We start from the raw sequence: 25,258 nt of genomic DNA on the forward strand, positions 1-25,258 counted from the left end.
ATGTGGCTCCATGAAACCCCAATACAGGATCTAGGGTTGGGAGTACAACAAATCCAAGTGCAAATACAAAATTTATGTTTAGAGATGTGAAGCTTGAAACAAGGGCACGTGCCTCGGATAGAGGCATAGGAAGAAGTGTGGTGTATCAAATGTAAGGGATAGGGTCACGATAAGGACCACTACCTGACCTTCGTGAACTATGTGGCAGGAGGGGGACCAATAGCATTGCAACCAGAGATACAAGCTGGGCCTAGCATGGTGCGCGCACTCTAGTGTGTAATCTGTTAGGTGGGAGGAAAGCATGACACAGACAATTGTCACCTACTGCCAAACTTAAGACAACCCCCTCCTCAATAGTTATTTTGTAACTTCTGTAGAACGGTGGGCCACGAGGAAAGAAATTGTCGTAATTACCAAATGTTGATGGATCAAACACCTACTTATAGGATGCAAAAAGAGGTGCGCAAGTAGGATCCCATCGCATCATTCACGTGGGGAGGATACCAGGGATGTGGATGGGGCCACGGAGGCATGGGACCTGGACGGGGACGAGGGCAAGTAATTTGCTACAATTGTGGAGGGTCGGGGTATTATGTGCGGGATTGCACAAACCCCACCAAAGCCTGTTGTCCTTACTATTACCAATTTGACCACGAAGCAGTCGATTTACCTACATTGATTGCTCAAATGAGAGAAAAGGGGGTGCTTCCGGCCAATCCCACTTAGAACGTCCAGATGATGAAGGTTGAACCTCATGTGGAGGATTCGAACGTAAATATGATGCTTCGGAGTGGTGCCACCACTAGAGAAGATAAGGGGAAACAACCATAATGGATGCATGGGTCCATAAGGCCCCCTGAAACAACCAAAATTTGACTTGGAGAGTGCAAAGGAAACCTTTATGGAAGCCAAGAAGAGCTTCGCGGAAGCTTCTACGTCGGGAAGTAAGGATCAATTAGGATCAGAGAAGGATACATCTGTGCTAACCACCTTTTTGGAAACCTGCATGAACTTACTCAGGGATGCTAACATGGTAAAGGGGCTGCAGGAATTGATAACTCGGTGCGCGGGAGCGGATGAACTGTGAATGATCCGAAAATTAGGTAAACATGCTTTGCACACTGGGCGGGAAATGCGACTAACTGTCTAGATCGGAGACTATGAGATGGATCAGGTCATCTTAGATTTGGGGTCTGATGCGAATGTTTTACCAAAGTAGACTTGGGAACACATGGGCAGGCCTCCACTACAATGGTTGCCAATTCAACTATGGATGGCTAACCAACAGAAGATTTTTCCCATGGGACACCTGCACAGAGTTACAGTAGACATTGATGGCACCAACACCCAGACCAATTTTGAGGTCATCGAAATTGTGGATGATAGTAACCCATATCCTACACTGTTAGGGATAGATTGGGCAATGGATATGAATGGAGTCATCAACCTCAAGAAACGAAAAATGATATTCAAAAATAAATCTCTCCGCGTAGTGGTCCTGTTGGATCCAGCAAACGGCGTGCGATATACTGATCCTGTATGCGACGAAGAAAGTGAGGGGGAGTTGGATTGTATCTACATGATTACAGCTTAGGATCATGACAGGGTAAATGAAAAAGTGGACGGTAGACTCTCATGGGACCGTGATAGTTCTTGCACGTCAGACTCAGATGAAGAGATTGAACGATGGCAGAACTGACTGCATGAGGTAACCACACTCAATTGTAATAGGATGGTGACAATAGGGGAAAAAGAACAGCCGGAGATATCCGTGCAAACATCATGTGCCACCACTACTTCAGGAAGAGATGTAGCTCCGAAGATGTAAAGGGCGCATATGTCGAAGTCAGGTGCGCGCACAGCTGGGAGAGCGCAACGAAGTAAGAATTCCTCGACAGCATAGGCTACAGGTGTCTAAGGTGCGAACATCTAATCAACTTAGAATTAATAATCCAAAGCCACCCCAATAGGCTGGTGCACCAGCGACCGACGCCAAGGTTAGCAGGGGCTCAGGGAAGTTACGATACTGCAGATCTGCTGGGTTTGTAATAGACGACAGAAGGAAGATCAAAAAATACAAAGTAGCCACAAGCCCTGTAGCATCAATACACTATGGCTATAGCCAAGAAAGTAACATGCACTATGAATGGATGGATCCAGCCGGATAGACCAGGAACAAGCTGTGACCCTACTATCATGGCTGCGTCCGCACTGACAGAAGAACATAACCCCCCGATTGGATACCCAAATGCTTGAACGGTGCTCATAGCCCAGGCTAACAGGGCCATTCTGACCTCGCACCAAAGGTGCAAGTACCTGACTAGCAGTAGAAACTACAGTCTCAGTGCCTCGAGCAGTTGAGAGAATATGTGGGACTATAAACCAGTCTGCGAAAAACCGGTGCGGCAAAAGGATTCTTTACCAAATTAGGCAGTCACCAAGTTCGCAGCTACGCCCAAAGGATAACGCTACCATGGGGAAAAATCAAAATATGACCATTAGCCACATTGGCCTTGACACAAAGGTCCAATCACGTTAGAGAGGAGTGGGCGGTGTGATATTAAGATGAAAGTTCCGGACGAGATACACAAAGATCTGCCAACTTGACGCCACTAATGAACTAAAAATGGAGGGAAGAAATTTTGTCAAATCGCATGGATTGTGGCCGAAATGGGACCTTTGGTGCTTTGAACTAGCAAAAAGCAGCAAGTACGCAGCTACCAGGCACTCCATGAGTACTATGGAAAGAACCTGAGCATGGGTCGCAGAAGAGATGCAACTGAATCAAGAAGAGCCTGAAGATGTGACTCAAGTTCTTGAAGTTCCTAAGTCCCCACGTACCCTGCAACCCAGTAAGAGCAAGCAAAATATAGGAATAGTCCAGGCCTCCCAAAGATCAACAAACGCTTGACTATTGACAAAGGCAAAGCACTAACCACCGAACCCACTGAAGAGGATGACGATCTACAAGATCTAATTGATCAGATTGATGCACAGGCGGAGGAAGACGAACCTGTAATCCATCTTCCATTATTACCCCCGTATCTTTCTCCATGGGCCGGGACGACCAAGATATCGAAAGACGTAGACGTTGTAAAAACTATGTTCCAGAACCCCCTTCTTCCGAATGATATAAGGTTCGAAGGGTTGCCAATGGGGCACATTCCAAGCATCAAATTCGAAGATTGGGACCTTGCAGACAGTGACAAGTTCCCAGAACTCGCCGAAGACAAGTTATTGCCGCAGAAGTGGTAATAGGTGTGGAGAGGGCGGGGCTATTAAATCTCAGGTGGATACCTCACTATCACCGCACGACCATCACCATATTTGTGATCCAACAACTGCTAGGTCTCATCCATCATGGATATCTTTGGTTGGAAGAATTGATCCCAATCACAGATGACCTAATCCACCAGATTACGCACATGTCACTTAAAGGGAATAACCCAACAGACATAGCAGGAACCAGTAGCGAGGGAGGCCTTGCCAAAATAGTGAAGGCGAAGTACCATCTGGATAAAGGAAAGTGGGGGTATGTCATAACAAGCATTAGCGATCACGCAGTACGAGTTGCCACTCAGCTACTAGCCAACAAACTCATGAGAAAATTTCATGCGGATGAAGTACCAACCCCTGTCATCGCATTGGCAGGGTAGTGTGCCAAGGGGGTTTAGTTCAATTGAGCACAGTTTTTATGCGATGAATTTCTGACCAACTATCAAGAATCATAGGACAAGGGTAAGACCTTTCATTATGCATGGTTGGTCTTATCAATCCTTCTGGTTATAGGTGAATTGTTGTAGGAAAGCTAGTTTCCCTGCATTGAGGATAGCCTACCCGAAGTAGTGCAATATATTTCGCTTTGGGCTACAAATGATGCAACAAGGGTTTCTACGATCCAGGTGTTTTGGACCTCCATGGAAGGAAAGATACAGACGCGGATTGCTCGAAGACCGCACATTTGCCCCAAGATCTACAATAATTTTCAAAGCACGGCCGAGTTCAAAGCCGACATGCATCACGTGTATATCTGGGCGCGAAAGGATCCAAAGCGATCTTGGGTCACACTCCCGTTCCTTGTGACTGATGATGCCATTTACGTGGTATTGGCAGCATGGCCTCTGGAATGACGCCCCCTAGACAAGGCCATTCTCAACAGATTGGCCACACAACAGTAGAAGAAGGAATGCCAGCAGCGACTCACTCAACTGGCAGAAAAAACACGTCAGGAACAATAGGTCCCTTTGCAACAGGAGGCTACCACGAGCTCGATAACAACGGGGAATTAGGGAGATCAGGAAATGGATTTGGAATAGGACCCACAATAAGAAACGAAGATGTAGGACCACCTCAAGCGGGTGTGTGCCAAGGAAACGCTAGGCACTCGGAAAAAGTCCAAAACCGCGAATGCTCTGGAAAGCAAATTCATGGACAGTAGCTAGCCTGCAAGCAATGTTACCACCAACGCATTGCCCGAACTAATCACCACGCAAACTGCTATGTTGGGGGAGATCAGAGCGCAGCTACAGGCCTCACAAGAGTGATCCTCGGGCTAGGTCACCTGCGAGTCCACAAACGACATAGCCGTCGCCGAACAGAGTGTCAGCACGCACACACCACACATCCTCCCATTGCTAGCAGATGCTATCTAAGTCGTAGCCACAGGCGACGAAGGTAGTTGGGAATTAAATCAAACTACCCTGTCTAGAGATATACATACCTACTACAAGAGGGAGTAGCTCAAGAGTTTTGAGCCAGGGAAGGTCGTGCTTTCCACATCTTGACATAACAAAAGGAAAAGATAGAACAGATCACTCTCCAGTATGAGGACCTGGCTACATGATACCGAGAGGTAGAACAAGCGGTAACGGAGGCGTGTAGGATGGTACTCGAACTAGTTATCCCCGAAGACCTCCCACCAGCTACCAAGATTTAGCACATGGCAGCCAACTTTCGTACAGCCCAAGTAAAGGCCGCAAGAAACTAGGAGGAACTAACGTTACAGGTTGTACAGCTTCATCTTAAGGCCCGACCCCCCACACCCCCTGCTGAATGGGAACACTGCCACGGTCAAGTTGTTGCTGGACTAGAAACGATGAGTAGTGTTGTTTGCGAATGCTTGGGACTACTCGGTTAGTCACTCGGGATACTCACCTCCCTCCAAGAGGACCCAACCATACAATAGGTAGAAACTGAGGCGCGTGAGCTATAGTAGGCCTACGATACTGCTCACAGGGCTGCACAGACGGTCACTATCACACAGCGGTTGGCCAAAATGAAAGAGGCCCAGGCGCTCAAAGCCCAAATTGACACGGTGTGACAACAGGAGGAAGTACTTGAAGAACGTATCAGCCCTAGCTCAATGAAGCATTTAGCGTATCTATAACCATTGAAGGCAAGGTAACGCAAATTCAGGTGGTATGTGCAATGAAGTAGACAGCAGCCGGTGATAGGGATGCCTCCGCGGCTCACTTGGAAAAGTGATCAAGTGCTCATGTCCTAAGTGTCGTAAAATGCTCAAAATTTAAAATGCTCAGAACTGGTTCAAAGTTGAACAACTAGAAAGTGCTCATCCTCCTGATTTCGGCACCACAAACGGTTCAAAAAACGGTCATCGTATGAGGAAGTTATGGTAAAAAGAAGAATTTGTCAATAACATTGGAAATTTTAATTTTTCAAAAAAAATTTAAAATAGGAATATTCTGTAGAAGATTCCTTGGAATATTCCCTTTGCACAGCCAATCACAGGATGCCACGTGGTAGGCCCAGAGGCCGCCACGTGGCCCATGATGACGTCAGCAAGTGTTGGGTGCATATTAAAATTTTGGTCCAGATGGAGGATCGAACCCGCAACCTCTTGACAACAAGCCCCACGCCTTACCATTGCACCACACGACAGCTCTTATTTGGATGGCGGCAGAATTTTATATGAAGTCTAAAATTCAGTTGGGCGGAAACCAAAGGGGGCCAGCCCCTAAGGGCCAGCCCCCCATACCATATGACCGCGAGCCCAGAACCAAGGGCTTAAGCCCCAACCGCCAGCACTAACCACTAGCACGAACTCCGAGATAAACCCCAACATTTAATGTAACTGCAGTTCATTTGGCGGAGATTCTGGCAGGAGCACGAAAATTAGCGGGCCTGCCATATTTGGCAGGCCTAACTGGACTCCAACTAAAGTTAGCTGGAGTGTTTCTAGGCATAACTGGAGGAAAACTTTAATTGGCCATAACTTTGGCTAGGAAAGGCGGTTTTGGACAATTTTTTTTTTTGATTTTGGGTATTTTCGACCTTCTGAAGCCATTGGTGTAGGTCTTACAGCCATCTGAGGTCATTTTTAGAGGTTTTGGAGCCGTGAAAGTTCTAGGAGCCACCAGGGCCCAATATTGTGAAGACTGTATAGGGTTGCAGGTATCCATTGGAGGTGATCCAATAGTAAATCCTGAAGGATTCAAGTGTTCTGAATCCATTTTTACCATCTATTCCACCTATAGATGCTTATATTCAGCTGTATATTCAATTTTAGCATTTAATTAAAACAAGGATAGGCCCATTTGGGGGTTTTGGACCCAACAGACATAGCCCAGGAGGGGTGAACTGCTTTATCAACTTCTTTTGCATCTGTGGTTGATTTATTTTGCAGAAAAAATTTCGTTTTAGTGTGTTAAATAGTAAAAGGAAATAAATCTGCTATGCTTCAATGGGTCATGAATAGCTGAAAATTTCATTTGTTTTATTTCTTCAAGACATGGAAATCTTTTAAACATGTATATTTCTGAATTGAATACCTTGCAAACCATTTACAAGTAGTTTCAAATTCAGATCAAGTTGGTATCAGAGCTCAGGGTTTTGTGCAAAGATCTTCTAACTGTCTTGCAAGTATTGATGCTTACCAGGTTGAAACTTAAAAGAGGGGAAGGAAAATTGACTAGAGAATGAGAGAATCCTCAGTCAAGGAAGGCCAGAGAGCCATCACCTCCACCTTCAATTTCACCCTCAAGAGTCTCAGTAGAAGCTTCAAGAATGTCTGCACATGAAGGAGAAATTCCTGCAGACATGGATCCAAAATAAGAAGAAAGAGTCTTCAGAAAGGATTTCTTGGACCTCACTAAAATGGTGAGGATATTGTACCAAGAAAGAAATGAGAAATTGGCTGGAGAAGGGTCCAAACATCCACATGAAGGAGAGGGCTCTTCAGGAGGTAAGAAGGATGATGATCATTCCAAGAAAGGACATGGAGGAAATGGTGATCCACCACCCCCATCGTCACCTTCTTCCTCTTCATCCTCGTCTTATTCTTCTGTGCATAAGCATAGATCCTTTGGAAAAAGTCCTTTTTTGAAGCTTGATGTAAAATTCGAATTACCTATTTTTAATGGTGAAGTGAATGCAGAAAAGCTTGACAACTGGATTAGGCAGTTGGAAGTTTACTTGAGGATCCAAAATATGCATGATGATGCCACAAAGATTTAGTTAGCTTCTTTGAGAATGGATGGAGCAACATTGGTCTGGTGGGAGGCCAAGACTAAAGAGGAGATCAAGAAATTTGGTAAGGTTACCTTAACATGGCCTGAATTTATGTTAGCCATTAAAAAAGAGTTTTATCCTCTTGCTCACATGCAGAAAGCCATTATGAATTGGCAAAATTTCAGACAACTTAAGGGTCAGAGTGTCCAAGACTACACCCAAGAATTCAGGAGAAGAGCTCTCTTGTTAGGGGTAGATTTACAGACCCAGGAAACCTTGCTGAAATACATTGGTGGCTTGCATAGCTACCTTAGACACACCGTCTTGATGTTTAACCCTACTAGCCTGGACGAGGTTTGTGTCCAAGCTACCCATTTAGAGGCAAGGGGAAAAAACACATTTGAAGAGGGTAGAAACAAGCCCCTGAAGAGGAAAAACAAAGAGAAAACCTCCAAGGGAAAGGGAAAAAAGAATGAATCTGTCAAACAGGAGAGTGAGAAAGTGATCTGTAAACACTGTTCTAAACTAGGCCATGAGGAGAAAAACTGTTGGAAATTACATCCTGAAAAAATACCTCAATCTAACAAATCCAAAGGGAAACAGAAAACTGCTGCTACTACATCCACACCACAGGATTTAGGGGATGATTCAGGTGATGAAACCAAAATTGCAGCCATGGGTTTGAAAAACTTGAAGGGAAAAGAAATTGAAACGCAAGCCAGCACTAGTACCTCAAACTGCCATGTACAAGCTCCTAGTGAGGAATAAAGAATTGAACTGTTTCATGTGAGGGTGATTTCAAAACATACTAAAATTGACACACTTTTTGATAGTGGGTCACAAGCAAAACTTATATCAGAGGACTTGGTCAAGCAGCTTAAACTTGAGACCGTTCCACATCCGAATCCATATCCACTTGGATGGATTTGCAAGGATGCAAACTTACAAGTTTCAAGAAAGTGCACATTGCGCTTTGCAATTACTGCACATTTTATTGACACAGTTGAACTTGATGTGGTACCTTTTGATATAGCAGGAATTGTTTTCGGAAGTCCTTACTTGTTTGATAGGAAAACTATCTTTCATCGCCATGAAAACAAATATCATCTTTTCAAAGGTGGCAAGGAGTTCATTGTTAGAGCTCATCGCAAGAAGACAAATATAGCGATGGTGAATGCAGGACAGGTAAAAAGGTTGGTCAATTCAAGTAAGAATTTTGTTCTTCTTATGATTAAGCCCAAGGTTGATGTGAATCATGAGTCATTTGACAATTGTGATCCAAAACTTAAGTCAGAACTACATGATGTAGTTGATGCATATCATGAGATGTTTCAGGAGCCAACAGGTTTGCCTCCTAAGAGGGAGATTCAACATGAAATCCATTTGCATCCAGATTGTCCTCTTCCAACCATAGGCATGTACCGCATGTCTATTATGGAGAATGCTGAAATAAAGAAGCAAATCAAGGACTTGTTGGACAAGGGTTTCATAAGGCGAAGTACTTCGCCATGTGGGTCACCGATTGTATTGATTCCAAAGAAAGATGGCACTTGGTGTATGTGTGTTGATTTCAACGCCTTGAACAAGATAACGATAAAGAATCGTTACCCACTCCCAAGAATAGATGATTTGCTAGACCAGTTGAAAGATGCTCGATATTTCACTAAGCTAGACTTGCGCAGTGGATATCATCAAGTAAGAATTGAAGAAAGTGACATTTGGAAGACAACCTTTAAAACCAAACAAGGACTCTTTGAGTGGCTTTTAATGCCGTTTGGTTTGTGCAATGCACCTGCAACTTTCATGCGGGTAATGGATGATGTCTTGCGTCCTTTATTGTCTACTTAGATGACATCTTAATTTTCAACAAGTCTAGAGAAGATCATGTCATGCATGTTAGGAAAGTACTTGATGTTTTGAAGAAGAATCAGTTATTTCTTAAAATGTCAAAGTGTGAATTTGGAAAGACTTCTTTGGTTTATTTGGGACACATAGTAGGAGGAGGTGATTTGAGAATTGATCCTGCTAAGATTGAGGCTATTGTGAAGTGGCCTACTCCCAAATCCATAATAGAGGTAAGAAGTTTTTTGGGTGCAGCTCAATATTGGAGGAAGTTTATCTCTAACTTCTCTTCTATAGTAGCTCCTATGCATGCAGTGACAAGTGTGAAGCATGCTTTCCAATGGGGAGGCAAGCAACAAAAAGCTTTCAAATATTTGAAAGAGAAGATTAGTTCAGCTCCGGTCCTTGCATTACCAGATTTGAGACAGCCATTTGAGATACAAACCGATGCTAGTGATTATGCCATGGGTGCAGTTCTTCTACAGCATGATAAGCCTATTTCTTTTCATTCTGAAACTTTTAATGGTGCTGTTGTAAATTATCCTACATATGATAAGGAGTTGTATGCGTTGGTACAAAGCGTCAAAAAGTGGAAACACTATTTGATGGGCAAAGAAACTATTACACATATCGACCAACAGCCCTTACAGTACTTGCAATCACAAAGCAAGTTACAACAGTCACGACACTTCAGATGGATGGGCTCCTTGCAACAGTTCCATTTGGTAATAAGGTACAAGAAAGGTACTTTGAATAAGGTTGCTGATATGCTTTCAAGGCCTATTATTGGTGCTGTTACTTTACTTAACAATGATTCCATTGTACATGATAGTTACATAGAACAATATGCATCTGATGATGACTTTAAAGATGTGTATGCTAACTTGAGCAAAGGGAATCATGTAGAGGAAAATGACTATCACATGCATAACAATTTGCTGTTTCATTTGGGCAAGTTGTGTATACCACAGGGGGAGAGGATAAATGTCATAAGAGAAGCTCATTCTTCTCTTATTGCTGGCCATTTTGGTGTGAGAAAAATAGTTGCACATCTACATAGGTATTGCTATTGGCCTCGCATGGTAGATTCTGTTTCAAGGTTCATAAGAGGATGTTCATTATGCACTACAAGCAAGCCTAGCAATAGGAAGCTTGGTTTGTATACTCCTTTGCCGGTACCTTCTAGACCATGGGAGAGTATCTCTATGGATTTTGTAGGAGGTTTGCCAAAATCTAGAAAGCAACATGATTATTTATATGTAGTAGTTGATCGTTTCAGCAAAATGTGTATACTTATGCCTTGTAAGAAAACTATAACTGCTGAATTATTTTTTCATCATGTGTGGATTCACTTTGGTTTGCCTACTTCCATTATTAGTGACATGGATTCCAGATTTGTGGGGAATTTTTGGTCCAACCTATGGGAGATGATGGACACAAAGTTGAAGAAAAGTACTGCTTTCCATCCACAAACAGATGGACAAACAGAAGTTGTGAACAGAACCATTGTGCACCTCTTGAGAAGATATTGCAGCAAGCATCCCAAGTTGTGGGATGAACATTTGCACTACATACAACATGCTTACAATCGTGCCAAGCACTCTTCCACAAACACCTCACCGTTTGAAGCTTGTTTTGGTTACTTGCCAAAATCACCTCTTGATTTCATTCTTAAGAAAGATGTTGCCATTTAGGGACATAGTGATATTGACAAAGCTCGTTCATTCATTGAAAGAATTCAGCAAATACATCAGCAAATTCAAGAACAACTTGAGAAGAGTCAAGGCAAGTACAAGGAAAGACACGCCAAGCATAAAGTCGATCACAAGTTTCAAGAAGGGGATGAGGTATGGCTGTACATTAGTAATGAAAGGATGCAAGGAGAAGGTTAAACCTCCTTTGATTGCTGATCATGAAAGTGCTGTTCAGCTGCCATCTATAGAAGATTTCTCGCCAGAATTCTTAGATGAGCTGAAAGAAGATACAATCCTTGACAGAAGGACACACACTTATGGAAGGGGCAGTGTAGATTATGTTCGGGTTGGTTTCAAAGGCAGCAAACCGAACAAGGCAAAGTGGATGGAGGTGGAAAGAGTGAGGGACTTGTACCCTCAACTCTTTAACAAGTAGTTGAAGGCTTTTGGGGTCCAAAAGCTTCCCAATGGGGAGGCGTGATTAGGTGCTCATGTCCTAAATGTCGTAGAATGCTCAAAATTTAAAATGATCAAAACTAGTTCAAAGTTGAACTACTGGAAAGTGCTCGTCCTCCTAATTCCGGCGCCATAAATGGTTCGAAAAATGGTCGCCGTATGAGGAAGTTATGGCAAAAAGAAGAATTTGTCAATAACATTGGAAATTTTAATTTTTCAAAAAAAAAATTAAAAAAGGAATATTCCACAGAATATTCCAGGGAATATTCCCTTTTCACAGCCAATCACAGGATGCCACATGGCAGGCCCGGAGGCCGCCACATGGCCCATGATGACGTCAGCAAGTGTTGGGTGCATATTAAAGTTTTGGTCAGATGGAGGATCGAACACGCGACCTCTTGACAACAAACCCCACACCTTACCATTGCACCACACGACAGTTCTTATTTGGATGGCGAAAAAATTTAATATGAAGTCTAAACTTCAGTTGGGCGGAAACGAAAGGGGGCCAACCCCCCATACCATATGACCGCGGGCCCAGAACCAAGGGCTTAAGCCCCAATTGCCAGCACTAACCACCAGCACGAACTTCGAGATAAACCCCAACATTTAATGTAACTGTAGTTCATTTGGTGGAGATTCTAGCAGGAGCGTCAAAATTGGCGGGCCCGCCATATTTGGTGGGCCTAACTGGACTCCAACTAAAGTTAGTTGGAGTGTTTCTAGGCATAACTGGAGGAAAACTTTAATTGGCCATAACTTTGGCTAGGAAAGGTAGTTTTGGACGAATTTGTTTTTTGATTTTGGGTATTTTCGACCTTCTGAAGCCATTGGTGCAAGTATTACAGCCATTTGAGGTCATTTGCAGAGGTTTTGGAGCCGTGAAAGTTCTAGGAGCCACTAGGGCCCAGTATTGTGAAGACTGTATAGGGTTGTAGGTATCCATTGGAGGTGATCCAATAGTCAATCCTAAAGAATTCAAGTGTTCTGAATCTGTTTTTACCATCTATTCCACCTATAGATGCTTCTATTCAGCTGTATATTCAATTTGAACATTTAATTAAAACAAGGATAGGCCCATTTGGGGGCTTTGGACCCAGCAGACATAGCCCAGGAGGGGTGAACTGCTTTATCAACTTCTTTTGCCTCTGTGGTTGATTTATTTTGCAACACAAATTCATTTTAGTGTGTTAAACAGTAAAAGGAAATAAATCTGCTATGCTTCAATGGGTCATGAACAGCTGAAAATTTCATTTGTTTTATTTCTGCAAGACATGGAAATCTTTTAAACATGTATATTTCTGAATTGAATACCTTGCAAACCATTTACAAGTAGTTTCAAATTCAGATAAAAAAGGTACCAAGGCTCTCTGCCGAATTTTTTGTAGAGACCGACGAGATGCAAAAGTTGCTGACTGACCTTCACGCAAAGATTCCCACACCAGCTGAGTGACTTGGGATGAGTCACAATGATTGTGTTGGGGGACTTTTGGGTAGCGGAAGCCCCGCGTAACAGTCATGAGACACGAGAACCACAATTTTGGGAAAATATTTCGCAAGAAGCACAATTTGTAGTAGGTCGAAGTCAAAGGGTATTCCGCCCAAAAATAATGTAAAGAAATGTAAGATGAGTCATCCTGTCCGTGGATCACAGTCCATGGAAAGGTACAAATAGAGTGAGGCTCTATGGGTAGAGGTAGCTAAATTTTGTTGTATGATCTTGGATCTGTAATGTAATGGGTTTCTGAGGAGAACAATTTGTAAGCATCTGTAAGTCTGAGTCAAGGATGTGGGTAGTGGATAGAGGCTCTGCAGCTATGTGCGCAGACCCCTGCAACTGAGTGCGCAGGGAAGATTTGGATGTATTGGTGAAGAAAGTAAATAAAAATAAGTTTCTTTGGTAATTCTATGTTAAATCTGTAGTATCGCGGATCTAGATTTTTGTATGGTTAATATCACTGTTTGATCTATGCGCATATGCTTACATTTTGAATACATGTGAATCTGTGTTTAATCTAAGTGTGCGAATTGGGTAAATCTAATAAATGTTTTCTTAAAGAACCTTCTAAGTAATACTTCATCAAATAGATTAGATCTGTGAATAGCGCACTAATAACTAGTAAAGATTATTCTGGATTTGGACTTACGCGAAACAATCCAACACAACGTTGCAGAACGGTGCGTGAGACCTCCAGATCACATCTAGACATCCCAAGGGTGCAGAAATCTATTTCTAGCAGCCTCCCCTGCTACCTTGGGTGAGACCTCAATTCGTGCTCCGCAGACTTTTGCCGAAAGGGCTGGTAGTTGTGGGATTTGTTTGGCTAAATAATTCTTCCGAACCTGGGTTAGGCCCATATAAGGGTGGTAACTTATGAAGTTTGTGAGAACTGACTCAAATCATGCAGAGAATATGCTCTTCAATTGAATTCGATGAGAAATAGATTCTACATGGAGAGAGTAACAATTTATTTTCCAAAACAAACAATCCTAATGTATGTTCTAATATTTCATAGCACATGCATACATTCAAACTCAAAATAAACAAGTTACTAACAAACTGATCAAAACAAACCAAATTGATAGAAAGTAAATTTAATTTCTTTTCTTTTTCAAATGATGCAATTAAGCTATGCTTTCAAAATAAAATGTACGTAAGAGATTAGATAAATCATAGTTTTAGACAATACATAACCAAGGATCAAAAGAGAAGCAAAACTCAAAATAGTGAAATCCATAGACTAGGTGGAAAACATGGTTTTTTAGGGCACTAATGCTGGTTTCTAGACTACACAAGGAGCTAATATCTAGGGTAACAAGCTATGCACAAGGAAAAATTGCATTAACATGCACTATAAATCACTAGGAGGGTGCGTTAGGTTTTTCTTAAAAAAAAAAAAGAATAATCCAAGTCACAACAGAGACTTAGACAAGTGATACTAGCATGTAAACGCATATGTGACAAGAATTCAAAGTTGACGAGATCAAACAAGAGCAAAGATTTAGGATCTAGAAGGTATCAAAAAAACTGGGAATTTGAAACAATCAACAGTGGAGTCACCAGTTCTGTTTTAGGGATTTAAGCTCAGATGGACAAACTATAAAACCCTCTCAGGTTTCTTGGAATCTAAGGAAGATGGATCAAGGGATCTCAAACTATAGTCTACTTCATTCAACAATGTAAATAATAGGCTAGAATTAACAAAGAAACAATAATAGATTACCTGATGATCATTTTGTGTAGATTAGCTGGAGCATTCAATGTAGATGATAAATTCTCCCAACCATCTCCTAAGTTCAATCCTAGACACAAAAATAAGAAAAAATAACCTTTACAACATATAAATATTGATTAATTCAAACAATAATAAATGAAAAATAACATACATTATTGAGCATGTAAACAATAGACCATCTTCCAATCTATCACTAAATGAATACAACATACATGAGAAAATAAAAATGAAATGGAAGGAGAAATAATAGATCTATATATTCAAAATATGAAGGGAATTTACACTTATAGATAGTTGCATCATGACCTCCTCCAACTCCTAGCTCTTCAACCTCTCTCTCTCAAACAATATTTTGCCATCATAACAGTGCATGAATTCCGACCATGATTTCAATGGCCTAGCCTCCAATTTATAAGAAATGGGAGGTTGACAAAGATACCAATTCCATCACCATTTCACTTTGGGAAAAATATAAAGGATGGGAGATGTTTTATCTTGCTTTATTACTTTCTCCTGATTTCCTTTTCTTTGTTAGGATAGAAAATATCAATAAATGAGCTTGAGGTGATATATTTTGGCTTTTATAGTGAAATTTTCGTAAACAATGGAGGCACAGTGAGTTAACTTGTGATTTTTTCTCACAGGCTTGTGAAAGTTAGGTAACATGACCCTAAGTGAGATATAGAGTGTTAGTTCCTAGGATAATACATGCTACTAGACTGTGGCCTACATTACCATGATCTATGTAGGTTTTATAAGGTTTCTTATAGCTTAAAACAAGCTTGAAGCAGGGTCATATCTCAACCAAATGCTTTATATTCTACTCTAAGAAGACAAGGAGGTATTTTCCTATATAACAAGGAGGAAGAGTCACTTGGTCTATGCATGAATTGAAGAGAGCACTTATTTCAACCTCGTATGTTCCTTTGGGTGCCATTTTTATAGAAATATGTTTCATTTATGTATCCATGTGACTTCAATATTAAGCCTTTTGTATCATTATTATAATTTTTATGAGTTATGTGGAGGCATCTATCCATGAGGATTAACCTATTACATGTGGGAAGGAGGCACGGGCTCAAGAAGACAAAGAAGAGTAGCACCAGATTCTGATGTACAACAACTTAAAGAAGTTGATTGCAGCCCAATAAATGTGCATCTTAGCAAAAGGGAAGGTCATTTTGTTGGCCTTGTTTTCATTGAATTCCTTTGGTTGTAGGAGATACAAGTGTGGAAAGATATATATTTCCTTAATTCTAGTGTATATCTTGCAGGAATGTTGTAGTTGATCATATTATTTAGAAAACATTTGGTATCAACATTTTTCATTAGTGTTAACATGATGATTCAATGAGGACTGGTCACGCTTTTCCATTGATGTTAAATGGAAAGAGTGAGACCAACCACTAACAAAGTGTGAGACGAGCCAACTATAGATGAATAAACATCATATTGTTGTTTATGGCTGAAGGTTGCCACATTACCAAAGTGGGAGATTGTTGGTTGCATGGTGTTGGTGTCAATGTCAGCCATAGGGTCAGTTAGTCAACTTATATCAACCACAGGGTCAGTTAGTGAGCTTCACATTGATTTCAAGAGGTTGATGAGTTATGATATGTCTCGAGGTTTACAAGTGTTTGACATGGTGGTGGAAGTTGGATTCCTACAACAATTTTAGATTAAGGTAGAAGTTTTTGTGTTTTCTAAGTTTTGCAGGACTGTTGTAGGCTTGCTACAACACCTAGTGGCACTACCACACTACCACACTCTTTCCTTTTTATTCCCATTGAAGTTTTCCCAACCTTGCCATTATATGCCTGCAACATTGCCTATAGGTTGGGAAAGGGAAAATCACGGGCTATACCAACAAATATACCTAAGGTTTTGATTTTGTTTGGAGAATTCTTTTTGGCATCGATTAAGATCTTTTGAATTGGTATTAAAAGTAGTATGAAAAAATTAATAATTTTTGAGGTTAAGAATGTAATGGTTTATTTAGTACCCAAAAGAAATGGAACACAATTAGTCATTGAAGTGAGCACTGACCTAGTTCAAATAGGTTGAATTTTAATCATTTCGTCTAGTCATGGTGATTTATTATTTGATTAGGTCTCTAAGGGTATGAACACAATGAATATGATGTGTAGTGTTCAATTAGTCGATCAATTGGAACATTCTTGCTTAAAAGAAGATACCCTATGGATGGAAATAGGTTAGACGGTGACAAATTTACATGAAAATCTTGGACATTGAGCAATTTATGTAGAAGAGTAAGTTGAGAATACATGACAATGCATTGGAGCAATGTATGAAAGGTAAACAATGGCTACATGCATTAGATCAGTGGGAAATTTGAAGTAGACCAAAGCCAATATGTAATGTTGATCAGACTATGGAGAGCTATGTGAATGGAAGAGTGACTTAGAGCTCAAAAGATACCTATAGTAGAGTGTGGTTTTGACATTGATCTAGATGTTTTTTTTTGTATAGTCAATAGTGTTTTTTAATAGGTTAGAGATCAATGTCATAGTTGTTATATGGTTGAGTTTCATATAGTGTTTTCATATTAATTTCATGCATCTTATATATCTATTGAAGATTTGCAAATGCAAAGTGAAGTTTATGTTGCCTCTAGCTATTGTATGACTGGTAGAGCTTAGTTGAGTCAATGTTTATCATATGGGTTTCCATGGTGAAGAGTTGCTGAACTATTCATGATGAATTTGTTAGAGTTATATTGTGTCTTGTTTACTACTAGAGTCCTTTGATGTGTGTTTGAGTGGTTTTGTTAGTGAGGGATATGCATAAATAAAGAGTTGATATATGGCTGAGTGATTTTTTGCCATGTATATTTTCCATTGATGTATGGTTGTTTTAGTAGAGAGATGCTTGTATGTATGTCGATGTTTGATTTTTCAATGACAAGCATTTTGATAGTATTGTTGCTAGGGTTTGATCAGTTGTGTTGACGTTGCTACTAATTATGTTGAGTAGAGGGTTTGCATGTCAAAACATGCTTGTTCTAGTGATGAGAGAGTTGTATTTTGTTGTTAATGTATGAACACAGTCTTGTTTTTAGAGGAGTTCGTTTTTGTTAACGAGCATAGAAGATTACATGGGTCTACTATGAAAATGGATTAAAGAAGACCTACAAATGTTTGTGTTGAGTATAATGGGCCAAGTTGAAAGTGCATGAAATGTGTTCCATAAGGAATCTAATGATGGGGCCTTCAGTAGGAAAGTGGTAGCTTGCTCAAAAGTGGTAGCTTTCTTTAGGTTGTGGCATGATAAATTGGGAGTGGTGGCTTCCCATTGGTGGTCTCTAGAGAAACTATTGGAGGTTGGGGCCTGTAGCAAGTTTGGGTCTATGTATAGCTGAGGAAATCGTGGCTTTCATCTGGCAGTGGCCTAGAGTGAGTGGTTTCTTATGTGCATCACAATTAAGGGATTTCACACTATTGGTGGCCATTAGATGATGTAAAATAATAATTTTAATAATAAGAAGAAGACAAAGACAAATTGTGTGATTTTTTTGTCTCCCATAAGGGTTTCCACCTAACATTTGGTGTCCCTATGTGTTTGATGATTACTTATGTTCCTTGATGCTTACATGTACCTTTAATGTTTCACGATTTATATGCTCCTCGTGTGTTATACTCAGATCTATTCATTTTATGCTATTAATCATTGTATATTTTAGTTAATGGTTTGCGAACAAAATGGAAAAAAGAGTTTAATGTGATCCATCAAGCACAATACTGATTCACCTCTCCTCTTAGTATTGTAAAGTTTCCAACAAATTTGCCACTTTTAAAGCATAGAGATGGATGAAAAATACTATAATTATCCATTTTGGATCAAGAAAATAGATATTAGGCATGTTATGTGTCAAATATATCAAACTACCCAATAACCTGATGGTAAAGAGCAACATCAACAAGAGTAATAGTTTAACCAATAGTTAAATTTACATTAGACTGAAATGGAATTAGTGAAGGACTACAATCACTCATACGTAATTGAGAAGGTAAATTGTTGCATACTTATGATGAAAAATAAATATTCCATGGGACATATGCCAAATTTGAAGATCTAGAAAATAGTGCAATATGCCTGAATATATCATTTCAAATTGATTCTTATTTTTATTCTCTAGTTATCATATAAATTCAAGTTGGTTTCCAATAATTATAAGAGAATCCACATATAATACAACAATGAATAATTCATCACCAAAGTGGTTTAGATATAAACCATTTGAAAACATTTTTCAAGAAGTAAGTATCATTATTCTCATATCAAGCTCTTAGTGTCTACTTAAGACCATACAAAGACTTGTGTAATTTGTATACCAAACATGAAGTTTGAATAGTGATAAAAATATGTGGTTCTTTCATATAGATGTATTCATGAAGATTGCCATTCACTAATGCACTGTTGATATCCATTTGGTGTAGTTCCCAATGATAAGATGCACCAAGAGAAAGAATAGTTCTTATATTGTTTATTCTAGCAATGAGAGCCAAAGTTTCACTATAATAAACACCATCTTATGAAGAAATTTTTTTTTCTACTAACTAGTATTTATGTTTTCCAATATTCCCTTCTGAAATAATTTTTTTCTTATATATACATATACAATGAATTGAATTATATCCAAGAAGAAGGGAACAACATCTTGAGTCTTTTTCTTCATTGATGAGTTATACCTTGTAGTCAATTATTTTTACCATTTAGTTTTTCCTTATCTTCAACATATGTGGAAGGATCATTTTTATCCAAAATTTAAGTCATCAGAGAAAATTTATATCTAGGTCAACGAGTATTAGAAGGAATAGTGATCTTAGAAGCCATGGATTCAAGAATGTTTTAGGCCTAAACAAGAATAGGGTAGTGGTAGGAACCACTTTATTATCTTCAAAATTTTAGGAGGATCGGTTGAAGAGGTAGGTGAACTAGGATCAAGGTAAGGCATAAATACATAACAAGGGTTAACCAAGAGTAGAGTAGCAAGATTTGAAGGAAAATTCAAACTGACAAGAGTTTCAAAAGTCTTAGGGGAAGGAGAAAGTTCATTAAATTGAACATCTCTCTAAATTATAATACCTTAGTTATATGGATCAAATTATCTAAAAGCTTTAAAATCCCCACTATAACCAATGAAAATATATTTGTAAGAATTATGCTCTAACTTTTTCCATTTATCATTAGGAATATGGCACGAACATTGACTCCAAAATATCTTAAAGTTAGTTATATTAGGTTTTCTTCCATTCCGATTTTCTTTAGGAATAACCTGCTATGAGAGCCCCTTAATAGTTTCCATTTGTTAACACATTGTAAATATTTTACATAAATATTTGACAAGTATGGGCTAAGTAAGGGGCATGGATTCCAGAGACTAGGGAGGTTGCTTATTGGCGATGGTGTAAGTTTCCTTACTATAGGAAAATATGAATGGTTTAGATATCCATTGAAGGTTGGTTATTGTGTGTTTTTAATGGGCATGTTCAAAATTTATGGAACTCCAAGAGAAATACACACACCATGGTTTCCTTGTGGGCACATGACTAGCAAAATGGAAAAAATAATGGAGCTTGTGGGTAGCGTACCCAACTGGAAAAACAAGGAAGTCAGACACGAGAGTGGGTAAAATGGGAAGAGAACCACCATGGATGAGAATGGAAACACATTCAAATAAGGGTTCACACATGGGAAAGCACATTGAAACTTCAAGAAGAAGAAATAGAGAATACATTTCCCTATGGTAGAGGTTGGAAAATGAAAAGTAGGCATAGTTTGTGTGCAAGAAGGAAAGAAAGTATATTTGTGTTGATTTAATGAAGAAGGATTATTTGAGGAGATTGGCTGTAGAGAAGAATCTTGACGCTTGCAACCAGGAAGAAGCACCTAGAACAAGTGATTTCAATTGGAAAGATTATAATGAGAAGTTCTATGAGGTGAGAAAAATGGCCACTCGGTTCCCCGTTAGGCAGAAGGTGTAGATGCATTTATCTAGAGTCCCTTGAAGAATGGGATGGAGGTTTGTTCCTTGGATTCTTGAAAGGATTCCCTATGAAGCCTTCTTTGCTATGTTTTCGTTATAATGGGTTCTAGAGTCTCTACAAATTTGGTAGTCAAGAAGTATCTTGAAGATTATAGCTAAGAATAATCACCTAGCATAACCAATTTCAATTGAAAATATTGGCATGAGAATTTATCTCAGGTGAGGACAATGGCCTCTCGATTTCCCATTATGCAGAGGGTGGAGGCATCTTTCTCTAGAGTTCCTTGAAGGCTAGGGTGGAGGGTTGTTCATTGGATTCTTGAAATGAGGTATTTTGAAGCTTTTCTTGTTGTATTTTCCTTATAGTGGGTAATATAGTCCCTTTTGTGGGTAGAACCACTATGTTATATGCTTCACAGTGGAGGTGAAGTCTCTAGATTCATTGGAGTTTATTAGTTGTTCAACAACTGAAGGGTGGAGGTAGTAAGGTTCTCGAGTCCCTATGGAATTTGTTGACTACTATTTGGTCTGTAGGTGGAGGTGGAAGAACCTATAGAGTCCCTGTTTCAATCAATAAACTATGTTCAATATCTTGATTGAAGCCACCTCAATCTCTAGAATATGGCTCGAGGGTGACAACTACAAGTGAGAACTAGCTGCAACTTGTCTATGGTTGGGAGGAGACTTGTTGTCTTAGACCACATTGCCCAACTTTAAAATCAATCCAATATAATTCTCCGTACATGTATCCCGTGCCATTGAACAAATATATACATATTTGTATGCCAAAATATTAAGTTAATATTGTGTTAATTATTTGAATGATGCATGGTTACTTATGAGCCAATTTTTTTTTTGTCAACTAGTCCTCGTGATTGTGATTCTAAACTAACACTATATGTAGGGAGACTTATACTCACATAGTGATGAGTGCACTCAATGAATACTGTGAACATTAAAGGTTCCTGAAGGCAGACTTGCAGTAACATTCCAAAATTTAATAAACTCATTAGTATGATAGATATTATGATATATACAACCTCACTGCCTTGAATTGAAACCACAGGAAGATCTTATACTAATGATTGTGTGCAGGAGGGAAATAAGCTCATGAGTTCAAAAGTGTGCACCTAGAATATATATATATATATATATATCCATTAACAAACACATGTACTGTGGAATGTGGAAAATCTAGTTAATTGTGATCAACCTATCCTTTTGCAATTGTAATGCTCCAGTCTTGAGCATATATATGTGTGTGTGTGTTTATGGATGTTTATATCTCTCTCTCTCTCTCTCTCTCTCTCTCTCTCTCTCTCTATATATATATATATATATATATATATATGAATGTGTGTGTGTGTGTGTTTATGGATGTTTTTATAGTGTTGCAAGAGTACCATGTATTGATATCCTTGACATAATTTGAATAACCCTTGATAGAGGCACCATGGTCATAGTTTAGACGTTAAAAGATATGTCGTTGAAGCCTTTTTAGAGCTAAGGGATAAAGTATGTGAGAGCAGCTACAATGCTTCATTCAGGGAAGATTTTAAGGATGGAAATTTATCTTAAAGTTTAGAAACCTTGGCGAATCCCACTAGTCCATAATATGAAATCTATTAAATGTTTGGCAATATTTTTGTAAAAATATTCAAATTTATAATATTTTTATATAGACTATATAATTTTTTGGTGATTTTTTGGGTAAAATAATTTCATTCTATAAAATTTGTGTGAATCATTTTTACAAAAAATGGAAATTAGCGATTTTTTTTTTTTGGAAAAAGTATAGAAAATTAGCCCATGGGCGAATATTAGCCCATAAAATTTTCCCTAGCTTCATTTAAACCTTATCACAAACTATGTTGAAAGTATCTGTGAAGATGTGTCCCAAAGGTCACATCCACAAAAGTTCATAAAGGATTGGTTCATGAGAAGGAATAGGAATACCTAGTGGCATCAATGATATGGAAAAGGCTAGGGTGAGTTGGGGCTCGTGCATTAGACAGTGGAAAAAAAAATTTACCATGTAGAAAGGAATATCACATCGTCAGAAGGTTTGAGGTGGGCCTAATTTGAAGGGAAATTGATGTGGAATATAACAACAAATTTCCCATCATAGACTTTGTCTCCCTAGTTGTAGCCTTGTGCAATGATTAAGAAAGGGTTGGGATGACTCAACACTTGGGTTTCATGGCAGGAGCAAGCTCGAGTGTGTGCCATATCTACTTATTATTGCAAGAGGACATGTGGAATGGGATCTACATTACTATTTTATAAGGGTGGGAGCTCTAGACCAATCAAGGGGTGTTAACAATGCAAAGGAGTGGATGTGTAAGCCCAGGGATTAGCCCATGATAGTTCAAAGGCAAGCCACATTTTTAAAGGAGTGGTGTGGCTCAACGCCAAGACACGGTGGAATACATGTTATCTCTACTATCCTCTTATTGGTAAGTAGGTACCCACCATATAAGTTAGCTCGGAAGATCGTCCTTGAACACTCAAAAAATCACATGATGAAAACGACTGGGGTAATGAGACATGGGGAACACAAATATTTCCAATGATTGATGTTTCATCAATAAAATAAATAAATATATGTATATGTGAGTTCAAATGTAAGGACATATATCATGAATGGGTCAACAACCAATACACCAATCCTAAGTGGGATTAGGAGGTTAGTTGGGATAGTCATGGGCACCATGAGGGCTCCACATGGGCACCACGTGATTGGTTGGTTATGCAACACTATTTGATTCACTCATTTTAAAAAATACATATATCTTGATTCAAAGGTCAGATTGAGACAAAATTTATATCTTCAGAATCATCTCGACGAGACGAACAAAACCATGTCATCTATTTATGGTTTTGAATAAGTTGAAGAAAAAGAGATAAAAATTTTACCCCATTTCCATAATCGCACCTTGGATATTTGGTCAACATAGTAACATATCCTCCTCCTAACCCATGTTTTGGGAGGAATAGGAGGGGGTGGAGCTATAATGTGATATTAGAGTCTCCAAGTTTGAAAATTGGACTTGATGGGCTATATCATGGGAAAGTAACAACATGACTCCTTCAAGAAGGGGTTCCATAATGATTTTTAGACAATTAACTAAACAAATGTTTGGGTGTTAAAAGCCAGTTTAAATTTATTGATTTCCTGCATAATGGATACACTTACCTTGTGATTTAATTATGTAGTATGGTACTAAAAATTTTATGGAGTGATATACTCTGTTGGCTATTCTAGAACACGTAGTGATGTTAATAGTTTGATTTTTAATTGGTATAAGGAGTACTAATAGGGATTTTTTGTCATAGCTAGCCTACCTTAGAATCTCCCCAAAAGCAAGTTAAATTGCATGATTTTGTCATTTATGTACAATATAATTTATCTAATTGATGTGTGTGAATGACAACACATCACAAGCAACAAAATCCAGGGAGAATAAAAGAAATGAGGACATAAATGGTGTAGTATAACTCTGACCAATTACAACATGGATATGAAGAAGGATAAATGAAGGAGAGATATGAGTTGGTGAAGGGGGGCTGGGTAGGTTCTCCTGACTTGATGGATACCTCAAGGAGCCTAAGGGTTGATATTAGGAGTTTTAAGGAAAAAATGAGACGTTGGTGAGGACTCAGTAAAAGCAAGTCGAGATGAATGCAATCAAACTGCAACTCCTTTCATACTTACAAAGGTAGTATGAGCTAAGGGCTAGTCATAGAGACAGGCAGAGCCCATTGTGATCATAAAAGAGAACCAATGGGTATGCAAGGAGAGGTATACTTTGAACTAACACTCTATCTACAAGGATCATTTTACTGACATAGTGATGAATGCATTGAATGAATACTCTGAACATAAAAGATCCTTAAAAGAAGACCTGGATCGACCTTCCAACATTTACTTAACTCATTATTATGACTGATATTTTGAGACATATGACGTCATTGTCTTGAATGGAAACCATAGTAAAATATTATACTAATGATTTTGCGTAGGATGGAAATGAGCTAATGAGTTTAGAAGCGTCCACCTAATATACCCTTGGCTTTATGAAAAGCTTCAATGACAGATATTTTAAAGGCCAACCTATGCCCATGGTGCCTCTATCAAGGGTTATGGAAATTATGCCAAGGTCAGAAATACACAGTGTTCCCACAACACTATGAAACATGCATATATATATATATATATATATATATATATATATATATATATATATATATATATATATATATATATATATATATATATATATATATATTAATATATGTTATGGGAACATGTGTATTTATGACCTTGGCATAATTTCACTGTGTATTTATGACCTTGGCATAATTTCCATAACCCTTGATAGAGGCACCATGGGAATAAGTTGGCCTTTAAAATATCCGTCATTGAAGCCTTTCATAGATTCAATGGTTGGAGTATGTGGGAGGATTTGCACCACTTCATTTAAACCTTATCGCAATACACACTAAAATCATCATATGGAAAGCGTCTATGATGACATGTCCTGGAGGTCATGTAT

The 25,258-nt window shown here is 39.1% G+C and overlaps 1 pseudogene; it reads left to right on the forward strand.

The window, feature by feature from the left end:
• Positions 1 to 4,114: 4,114 nt before the first annotated feature.
• The window catches only part of LOC149183001 (protein CLMP1-like), a 54,748-nt pseudogene continuing 33,604 nt past the window's right edge, over positions 4,115 to 25,258 (forward strand).

Source organism: Pinus tabuliformis, chromosome 3_2 (genome assembly GCF_031772625.1).
Source record: "Pinus tabuliformis cultivar Carrire ecotype Pingquan chromosome 3_2, CPIR1, whole genome shotgun sequence".
Classification (NCBI taxonomy): domain Eukaryota; kingdom Viridiplantae; phylum Streptophyta; class Pinopsida; order Pinales; family Pinaceae; genus Pinus; species Pinus tabuliformis.